Source organism: Haliotis rubra, unplaced genomic scaffold (genome assembly GCF_003918875.1).
Source record: "Haliotis rubra isolate DU_JTF1 unplaced genomic scaffold, ASM391887v1 Scf307, whole genome shotgun sequence".
Classification (NCBI taxonomy): Eukaryota; Metazoa; Mollusca; class Gastropoda; order Lepetellida; family Haliotidae; genus Haliotis; species Haliotis rubra.
The window spans coordinates 709382-717978 of NW_025766977.1; positions in this window are offsets into that span (position 1 = coordinate 709382).

The window sequence follows — 8597 nt, forward strand, 5'->3', positions numbered from 1 at the left end:
AGGTTCATCATTTTGTTCTGTTACATATTTGAAATGCACAAGTTGCTCTGAATCTCAGAAATGTTATGTGCAGAGTTGTGTCCCTTAGCCCTTTCAGGATCCAGTGAGGACAGGTTCTCATCCCTGGATGGTCCTGGCTGTGATCAGTTTGTTAAGACCAAACCTGTGTTCATGGTTTCACACAGTGCTAAATGTCTGTATCCTATCACTGTGAAGTTTTACCCATGAAGATCCAGGTAAGAATTGATCTTCAGTAACCCATGCTTGTTGAAAGAGGTGACTTATGGGATTGGGTGGTCAGGTTTGCTGACTTGGTTGACAGGTCATCGTATACCAATTGCGTAGATCGATGCTCATGATGTTGATCACTGAATTGTCAGCTCGAATATTTACAGATTGCTGCCATATAGCTGGAATAGTGCTGAGTGTGGTGTAAAACTAAACTCACTCACTGTGAAGTTTCCTTCCACATTGACAGGACACATTGGTCTGAAATAGTGTGAAAAAGGGTCAAACTCAACTGGACTAAAGTTCATATCTGTGTCAGATTTCTTGTTTCAGAAAACACCTTTATATATTCAGTATATTTTGATACTCATTAAACTTTGTATTTGTTTTGCTGTTGAAACTGTGTGCAACATCATCCTGATGCATGATGGTCAGATCTTGCAGCTCCCAGAGCTCTCATACTTGTCTTGTGTTTTTGTGTTTCTTAGAATGACCATTTGTGTACTGACGTCCCCCATACACACCCTGAAAAATGCAGAAATATGTCCTAGCAAGATTCTGATACTGTGGCTGATTTCTCAAGTTTCAGTTTCTGAGAACGCGAGCACAGTCAAAGTGTTGTGTCAAACATTGACGTGTTTGACTTACGGTTGTATTACTTCTTTAGTCACCAGAGCAGTGGGGTAGTTTAGCGGGGTAGTGTAGTGGGGTAGTGTAGCGGGGTAGTGTAGAGGGGTAGTGTAGTGGGGTAGTGTAGTGGGTTAGTGTAGTGGGGTAGTGTAGTGGGGTAGTGTAGTGGGGGTAGTGTAGTGGGGCAGTGTAGAGGGTAGTGTAGTGGGGTAGTGTAGCGGGGTAGTGTAGTGGGGTAGAGGGGCAGTGTAGTGGGGCAGTGTAGTGGGGTAGTGTAGAGGGGGCAGTGTAGTGGGGGTAGTGTAGAGGGGGTAGTGTAGTGGGGTAGTGTAGAGGGGTAGTGTAGGGGGGTAGTGTTGTGGGATAGTGTAGTGGGTAGTGTAGGGGGGCAGTGTTGTGGGATAGTCAGTGTTTTCCCCAGGATCCAAAGGGAGCATGCAATGACAGATTTCCAAGAATCAAGTTATCCATGTATACGATTCTTAAAGGCTCAGAGCACAGTTATTTCACTTAACTTCAACATAAAATAACTAAATAGAAACAAACGTGTTGATGTCAGTTATTATAATCTTTGTACAGAAATCTTTTGAAGAACAGGCTGAAAGTTCTCAGTCTCACATTCTTCAGTTCTTCCTGGACAGGTAGTTTGCAACAACTTCGTCAGAAGGGCAGGCGCAAAATAAAAAGGGCAGGGTGCAAAATAAAAAGGGCCGGGCGCTTAAAATGCCAAGAGGAAACACTAGTAGTGGTTAAAGCGTTCGCTCGTCACTCCGAAGACTTGGGTTTGATTCTCCACATGGGTTCAATGTGTGTTAACCTGTCCTGGTGTCCTCTGATGTGATATTGCTCCAATATTACAAAAATGGTTCAGACCATACTCTTTCACTCGATCATTATTTTAGGTTGTGTTGAAAATCGGATAGCTCGAAATATTCATGTAGGTCCCTTCAACTTTGAAAGCAATGTCTATATTATTGTTTTTTATACTCTATATTCTTTTTGCATTATAACAACAGAGGCTTCTACTTGTGCTAAACATTTCAACAAAAGCAAAGGTTGTTCCTTTAGATCAGCTAACACTAATTCACTCCCTTTCCCATACCGTTTTGTGTCTTTCTGTTTATTATGTAGCAGGGGTGATGTTGATGGAATATTACAAAAGATGACATATCAGTATCTGATATAAGTGGTTAACATTTGGCAGCTTTGCTGATTCAGGGGATTTTACTGCTGAGTTTGCATTATGTTATCATGAACTTCAGACACGAAAATGTTCTAGACTTGTGTGGTGCATTGTAAATACAACATGTATATTGATAAAAGAATAAAATATTTTGCTTGTAAAGTATATGTCTTTGTATACTCATTCATCTATCACTGTGTTTGTTTCTTCCTGTATTTATGACAGTAGATATGTACCATATTCTATTCTAGACAGGACCCGTGAAGGTGCGGGTTAGAATATTGATCTTCAGTAACCCAAGCTTGTTGTAAGAGGCGACTAACGGGATCGGGTGGTCAGGCTCGCTGACTTGGTTGACACATGTCATCGGTTCCCAATTGCGCAGATCGATGCTCATGCTGTTGATCACTGGATTGTCTGGTCCAGACTCGATTATTTACAGACCGCCGCCATATAGCTGGAATATTGCTGAGTGCGGCATAAACCTAAACTCACTCACTCACTATTCTAGACATACCTTTCATCATCACTGTAACTGCAAGATTTGGCTTGTCACTGAAGTACTTGTTGGTCACAAATATGAAAAGACTCCAGTTTAATTTTAACCAATCAGAACAGACTACCTATTAAATCCTAGATTTTCACAATCAAATAAGTGGTTACATTAATGATCAGCGAATCCTAGTGCTACTAAGTGGGATGGGTATATGCCCACATTGGTGTCAGTTGAGTAAAATCTAGACTAACAACTAGTCTCTGAAATGAACATATTTTACAGAAAGTAAAGTTCACAGTAAATAAAAAATATAATGAAGAGACCTGAGACTTTCTTCATAAAGCTGTGGATCTAGACTTGCCACATTTTCTAGACTTGCGTGGGCTTTTTGGATATATTTGCTTCAGGGTCTATATGTCAGACTTAAGTACAATCCAGTGTAAGAGATAGATACAGAAGGGAAATTATTAATATGTTAACTTAGGGGGGTCACCCATTTTTTTCTGTAGTGGGTTGGGTGGGGTCAGCAATGTTGTACACACGTACTAGTGGGGTCAGCAATTTTGTACATAAAAATATGTTTAAACTTATGCTTAGAAATTATGGGAAGTGGAGGGGGGGTAATTGATTTTGTACTTGACATGCGGGGGAGTGGGGGGTGGGGTGCACTTATTTTAGAAGGGGTCATTCACATTGTACATGCTTCTCAATAAAAATCATCATCACCCCCACAGCCATAAATTATGAACGGTCCCTTATTACAGAACATTCAATATGACATCACTCACAGGGGAGATAACTAGTACTCTGCAACAATGGTGGGGTAGGTTTGTGATGCAAGATTTCGCTTGCTGCAGCAAAGACAACGGTTTGAAACTCAACAAGTGTGTGAAGCCGATTCTTTAGGTGTTCGCTGCATGGTTAAGCTAAAGTCGTGGGTTCAGTTCTCCACATGGGTTTAGTGTCTGCTGTCATGATGTTGCTGCAATATTGCTAAAAGCAACTTACTCACAGATGGCTTATGGTGAGATTGAGAAGGGGAATGTTTTACCCCAACTCATCTACACATGTGATGATGAGTGAAGGAAATTTATGTGACAACAATTTCTATAAATCACATCACTGGTCCAATTATTTCTTTTTCAGTTTTGTTCTTTCATTGTTCCTTTTTAACACAGTAGTGAGTGAGTGAGAATTTTAGCAATATTCCAGCAACATCACGGCGGGGACACCAGAAATGGGCTTCACACATTGTACCCATTGGGGAATCGAACCCGGGTCTTCGGCGTGACGAGCGAACGCTTTAACCACTAGGCTACCTCACCGCCCCTTTAGCACAGTAGGGTGGGGTAGTTTGTTGGTCACAATTATTTGGCTCGACACATGAGGATATCCGGTTTGATACATCCTGGGGGGTTTAACCTTCTGGGGATCCCAATTCCATGATAAGGTTTTACTGTAAAACTTGGAAGTAAAGCTATTTACACTCACTTCTTAATTAGATGCTATAATTACTACAGACGGTCTGACCTATGACACGAATACAACGTTAATAAATGGGTACGAACAATGTCGAACATGTACATAGTCTAATGGAGACAACTCCCTCATCTCTTGTTGACGCCTATGGTCTAAGGGAGGTAACTCAGTTTTTGACGCCTGTAAAAGGTTTAGTTGACAGCTATAGTCTAGGGGCCCCTTTCACGAAGCAACCTTTACTAAGGTCGACCTTAACTCACAACCTTTAACACTGCACTAAGGTTACCTCAGTGACTTACGATCACCTTAGTGCTTTGTGAAAGGAGGCCCAGGAGAGGTAACTCTCGTGCGCGCAAAGGGCTGAGTTGACACCTACGGTCTAAGGGAAGTAACTCTCCGAAAGCCTTTAAAGGGTTGCGTTGACACATGTGGTCTAAGGGAGGTAACTCACTTTCTCGCTCCCGCACACTTATTTGGCTTTTACGCTAACATGTTTCATGACTGACTTGAGTGTCCTGACTTGAAGAAATTGGGAAGCTCTGATTATATGCATGTTTTTGTCGGGCAGAGCTGACAATAAACATGTATTTATGGCATATATTTAATCATTTTAAATAAATTGGGGCATTTTGACTATTCCTCTGGGACAATTTGACCAAACCGGGGGCAATTTGACCAAAAATCGGGGGCATTTTGACCAATTTTGCTGGGGCATTTTGTAGCTTGGGCTTTTTGACTGGCACCCAAATCTGTAGAAAATCTAGATTTGTGTGGTTCTGTAGGTACTGTTGGTGCTTCACACCAGCGCAGCGTACGCAGGCAGCCAGGTTGCTTGAGTAGGGACTTCTGCACTAGGCGGAAACAATGTGGCTTGTGGACTGAGACAGACTTCGGTTCCAGCGTCTTGACTTGACATCATCATGTTATTTCACAGCCAACATGTGTGCAATATATCAGCCTCTGCTGTGATCACTTGCTGCAAGCACAGGGCTGCAAAACACCTTACCATTAATAAACCCGAAATGTGAATGGGTGATTATTTGTCAATTTAAAATCGTTTTTAATCTTATTACGCAGAAAAGGTACTCTCTGGGTGATATTTTCAAAGGTCTGTCATTTGGGGAAGCCCTCCCCTGTGTGGAACAGGCCCCGGAATATGTACCAGGACCATGTGTGATCGTTAAAAACGTATCTAATTATACAGAAATAGATTTTGGACAATATATGTAATCATTAACGCTTACAGCAAACTCTCGGGTTTCTGAGTTCGTAGGAAGGGGGCGGTGGGGTAGCCTAGTGGTTAAAATTTCGCTCGTCACGCCGAAGATCCGGGTTCGATTCCCCACATGGGTACAATGTGTGAAGCCAATTTCTGGTTCCCCCCGCCGTGATATTGCTGGAACGTAGCTAAAAGCGGCGTAAAACCAAAATCACTCACTCACTAAGTTCGTAGGCAACCTACCCGTGCTTGCGTGTTTTACCAAACTGGTAGATATCTGAAACCTGCAATACTTCTGTCTTTTTCCGAACTTAAGTTTACATTCCGTGATATAACTTGACTACTGTTCATACCGATAAAGCCAGTTCACGTTTTCAATGCATCCAATCTGTGCATACCCATCTGAAATAAAGATAAAAGTTTTAGCCAAATATTTATTTGTTTCCGAGCTGCTACAGATATGCACGCTGTTTATTTAACTTGATAAATTATGTTAAATGTGGGAAAAGATAAGAGAAAAGATTTTAAGCAGCTTATATCTGTTTCGGATCTGGGTGTTCAGTGTTTGGCTTCCTATACTCGGAAAGTGCAATGACTAAACTACCCAGATTTTGTTTTTTGATGCAGCTTTAATGCTGTGCATCTTGTACGGGCTCGTGTTAAAAAAATATAACGTTGATGTATGAGAAAACCCGTAACAACCGAGTAAACGACACAGGTGATAAGATATGTAATGGGAGATAACTCTTCCTACCATAACGAACCTGTGCAGGTTCCGTTTAATTTTGACCTGACGTATTGTGCACTCGGACTAAAGTACTGTCGGAAATGCTAGAGAAATGCTTTTTAGCCTTAATATCGTTACAAAGGTGATAAATGTATTATGTTGTCAATATATCAACTCACATATAGTGTACCTAATTTTTATTTCAATTGATTTAACACTCCCATGGATTTAAAGGGCAGTTTACAGGAGAGAATTTGGTACCAAAACAACAACTTAAGATTTTTTCAGAGTTCAACAACAGAAATCTGAAATAGTCTTTACATTTATGCTAATAATACAGGTGGTGTAAAAATATAAATTAACGTTTTTCTGAAACAAATAAATGATGAATTTTTGTGTTACTTACTTAATTATCGTTTCTTTTTTGAAGAAATATTAATATAAATGTTAAGTCTTGATAAATAAGTTTCCCGTCATGCATGCACATCTTTATCACAGCCTCCACTATGGCCAACTATTTGCAGACGATTGTTGCAAAGGTTTATAAGTTTTTTGTGCTTGAAAAATACAGAGGTAAACCTTTCATTAGTATAGAAATGGTTTAATACAGAACTTGTAGAGCTGTTGGCATGTCTTACCAACAAGTTTACAATATTGTAAACAAATCGACAAGACAGGGACCGTTTCAAAAGCAAAACCGGGACGTAAAACCATCCTTGACAACTTTGACAAGGGAGTACTTTAGGAGAAGAAAAATATATATATTCTAAAGAAGCTACACCAGTGACTTCGTTAAATCTTTGGCCAATGTTCACAACTAGAGTAAACTGACTGAATTACATCCATATTTTTGCAATGAAATATACTGTTGACATGCAAAACGTTTATTAAAACGTTGCACATTTCTACAATCAATCGATAAGATAACACAAGTGATAGGATTCTTTCCAAGGTACAGTAATTCGTATGTTTATTTCACAACAAACCCACATACACAAATGATCCCTCACATAACCAATACGTATACTATACGTACACATATTCAACAATTTGAAGAAAACATCTATTGAGATGACCCCTTCCCCGAGCGTGTGCTCAGGTGTCAATTTCACCTGTCGACACCGTGCATGCCGATGACGTAACACAGGCAGTTAATGTTTGTATCAAATAACGTCCCCCTACCCCTTATTTTTCTAAGTTTTTGGTATTTTCATCAGTAAAAACGCATTTAAGGGCATGTCTCAAAATTTATTCCCTCGGTCTACATTAGGTAGATCTTTCTTAAAGTAATATTTGTTATTTAAGTAACTGTAATACCTCTGAATTTTAAATATAACTCAAAAAGCATTTTTCTAGCATTTCCGACAGTACTTTAGATGTTTTGGTCTGATGTCTACTTAATTGTGTTTGTTTTGGAAATATCTCGATCAGTTCTTTACCCGTAGGTTAAGTTATGCAGGGATTTGAAACGAGTGTCCTTGGCAGGGAAACTGGGGGACTTTTAAAGTTTCTGTTTTCTTAAGTTCAGAGTTGGGCCTATTTGAACACTGTACTTTTTATACTGTGTGTAATGTGATAAGATATGTCTTCAGACCCTGTTATCATTGAGATGCGTGGATCCTTACACAGTCATACAATCTGCTCTTTGGTGCCCAAGATTTGTTCTTACCATGAAGATCCGGGTTAGAATTGGTCTTCAGGAATCCTTGCTTGTCGCAAGAGGCAACTAACGGGATCGGGTGGTCAGGCTCGCTGACAAGGCTGACACATGTCATCGTGTCCCAATAGCGTAGAATGATGCTGATCACTGGATTGTCTGGTTCAGACTCGATTATTTACAGACCGCCGCCATATAGCTGGCAGGCGGCGTTATACCAAAAAAACAACTACAGACAAACAAAAATAATGATTCACTCCGATAATGATTCCCTCTTATAATGATTCTCTTTTGTAATGATTCGTTCTTAGAATGATTCACTCTTTTAATGAATCGTTCTTATAATGATGATTATTATGTAGTGTTTGGCATTTTTAGCACCCTGTCCTTTATATTTTGGGCCCTGTCCTTTTCCTAAGGCTCCCTGCTCTTCTGACGAAGTTGTTGCAAACTACCTGTCCAGGAACAACAGAAGAATATGAGACTGAGCACTTTCAGGATGTTCTTCAAATGATTTCTGTACAAAGAATACAATAATGGATATCAACACATGGTTGTTCTTATTTTTTATTTTATGTTGAAGTTAAGTGAGATAACTGTGCTCTTTCAGCCTTTAAGAATCGTATGCATGGAAAACGTAATATTTAGAAATCTGTTATTGTATGTCCCTTTAGGAATAGGGGTGCCCCTTTTGAAATTCGGTCACCCTGGCCTTTTTGGATCCTGGGGGACAATGTAATGATTCGCTCTCATAATGATTCGTATCAAACTCATGAATCGTTCTTAAAATGATTCGTTCTATAATGACTCGTAGTTTTCTCAGCACCACACCCGTGTTCGTGGCTTTCACCAAAAAGGGTAAGCGTCTGAATTCTGTACGACGTCTCAGCCTTCTCCCGCAACAAGCTGTTCAAACTGGCGTCAAGCGCAACTCCCTCACTCACTCACCATTTTGTATCTTCCCGACTGAGGTCTAGC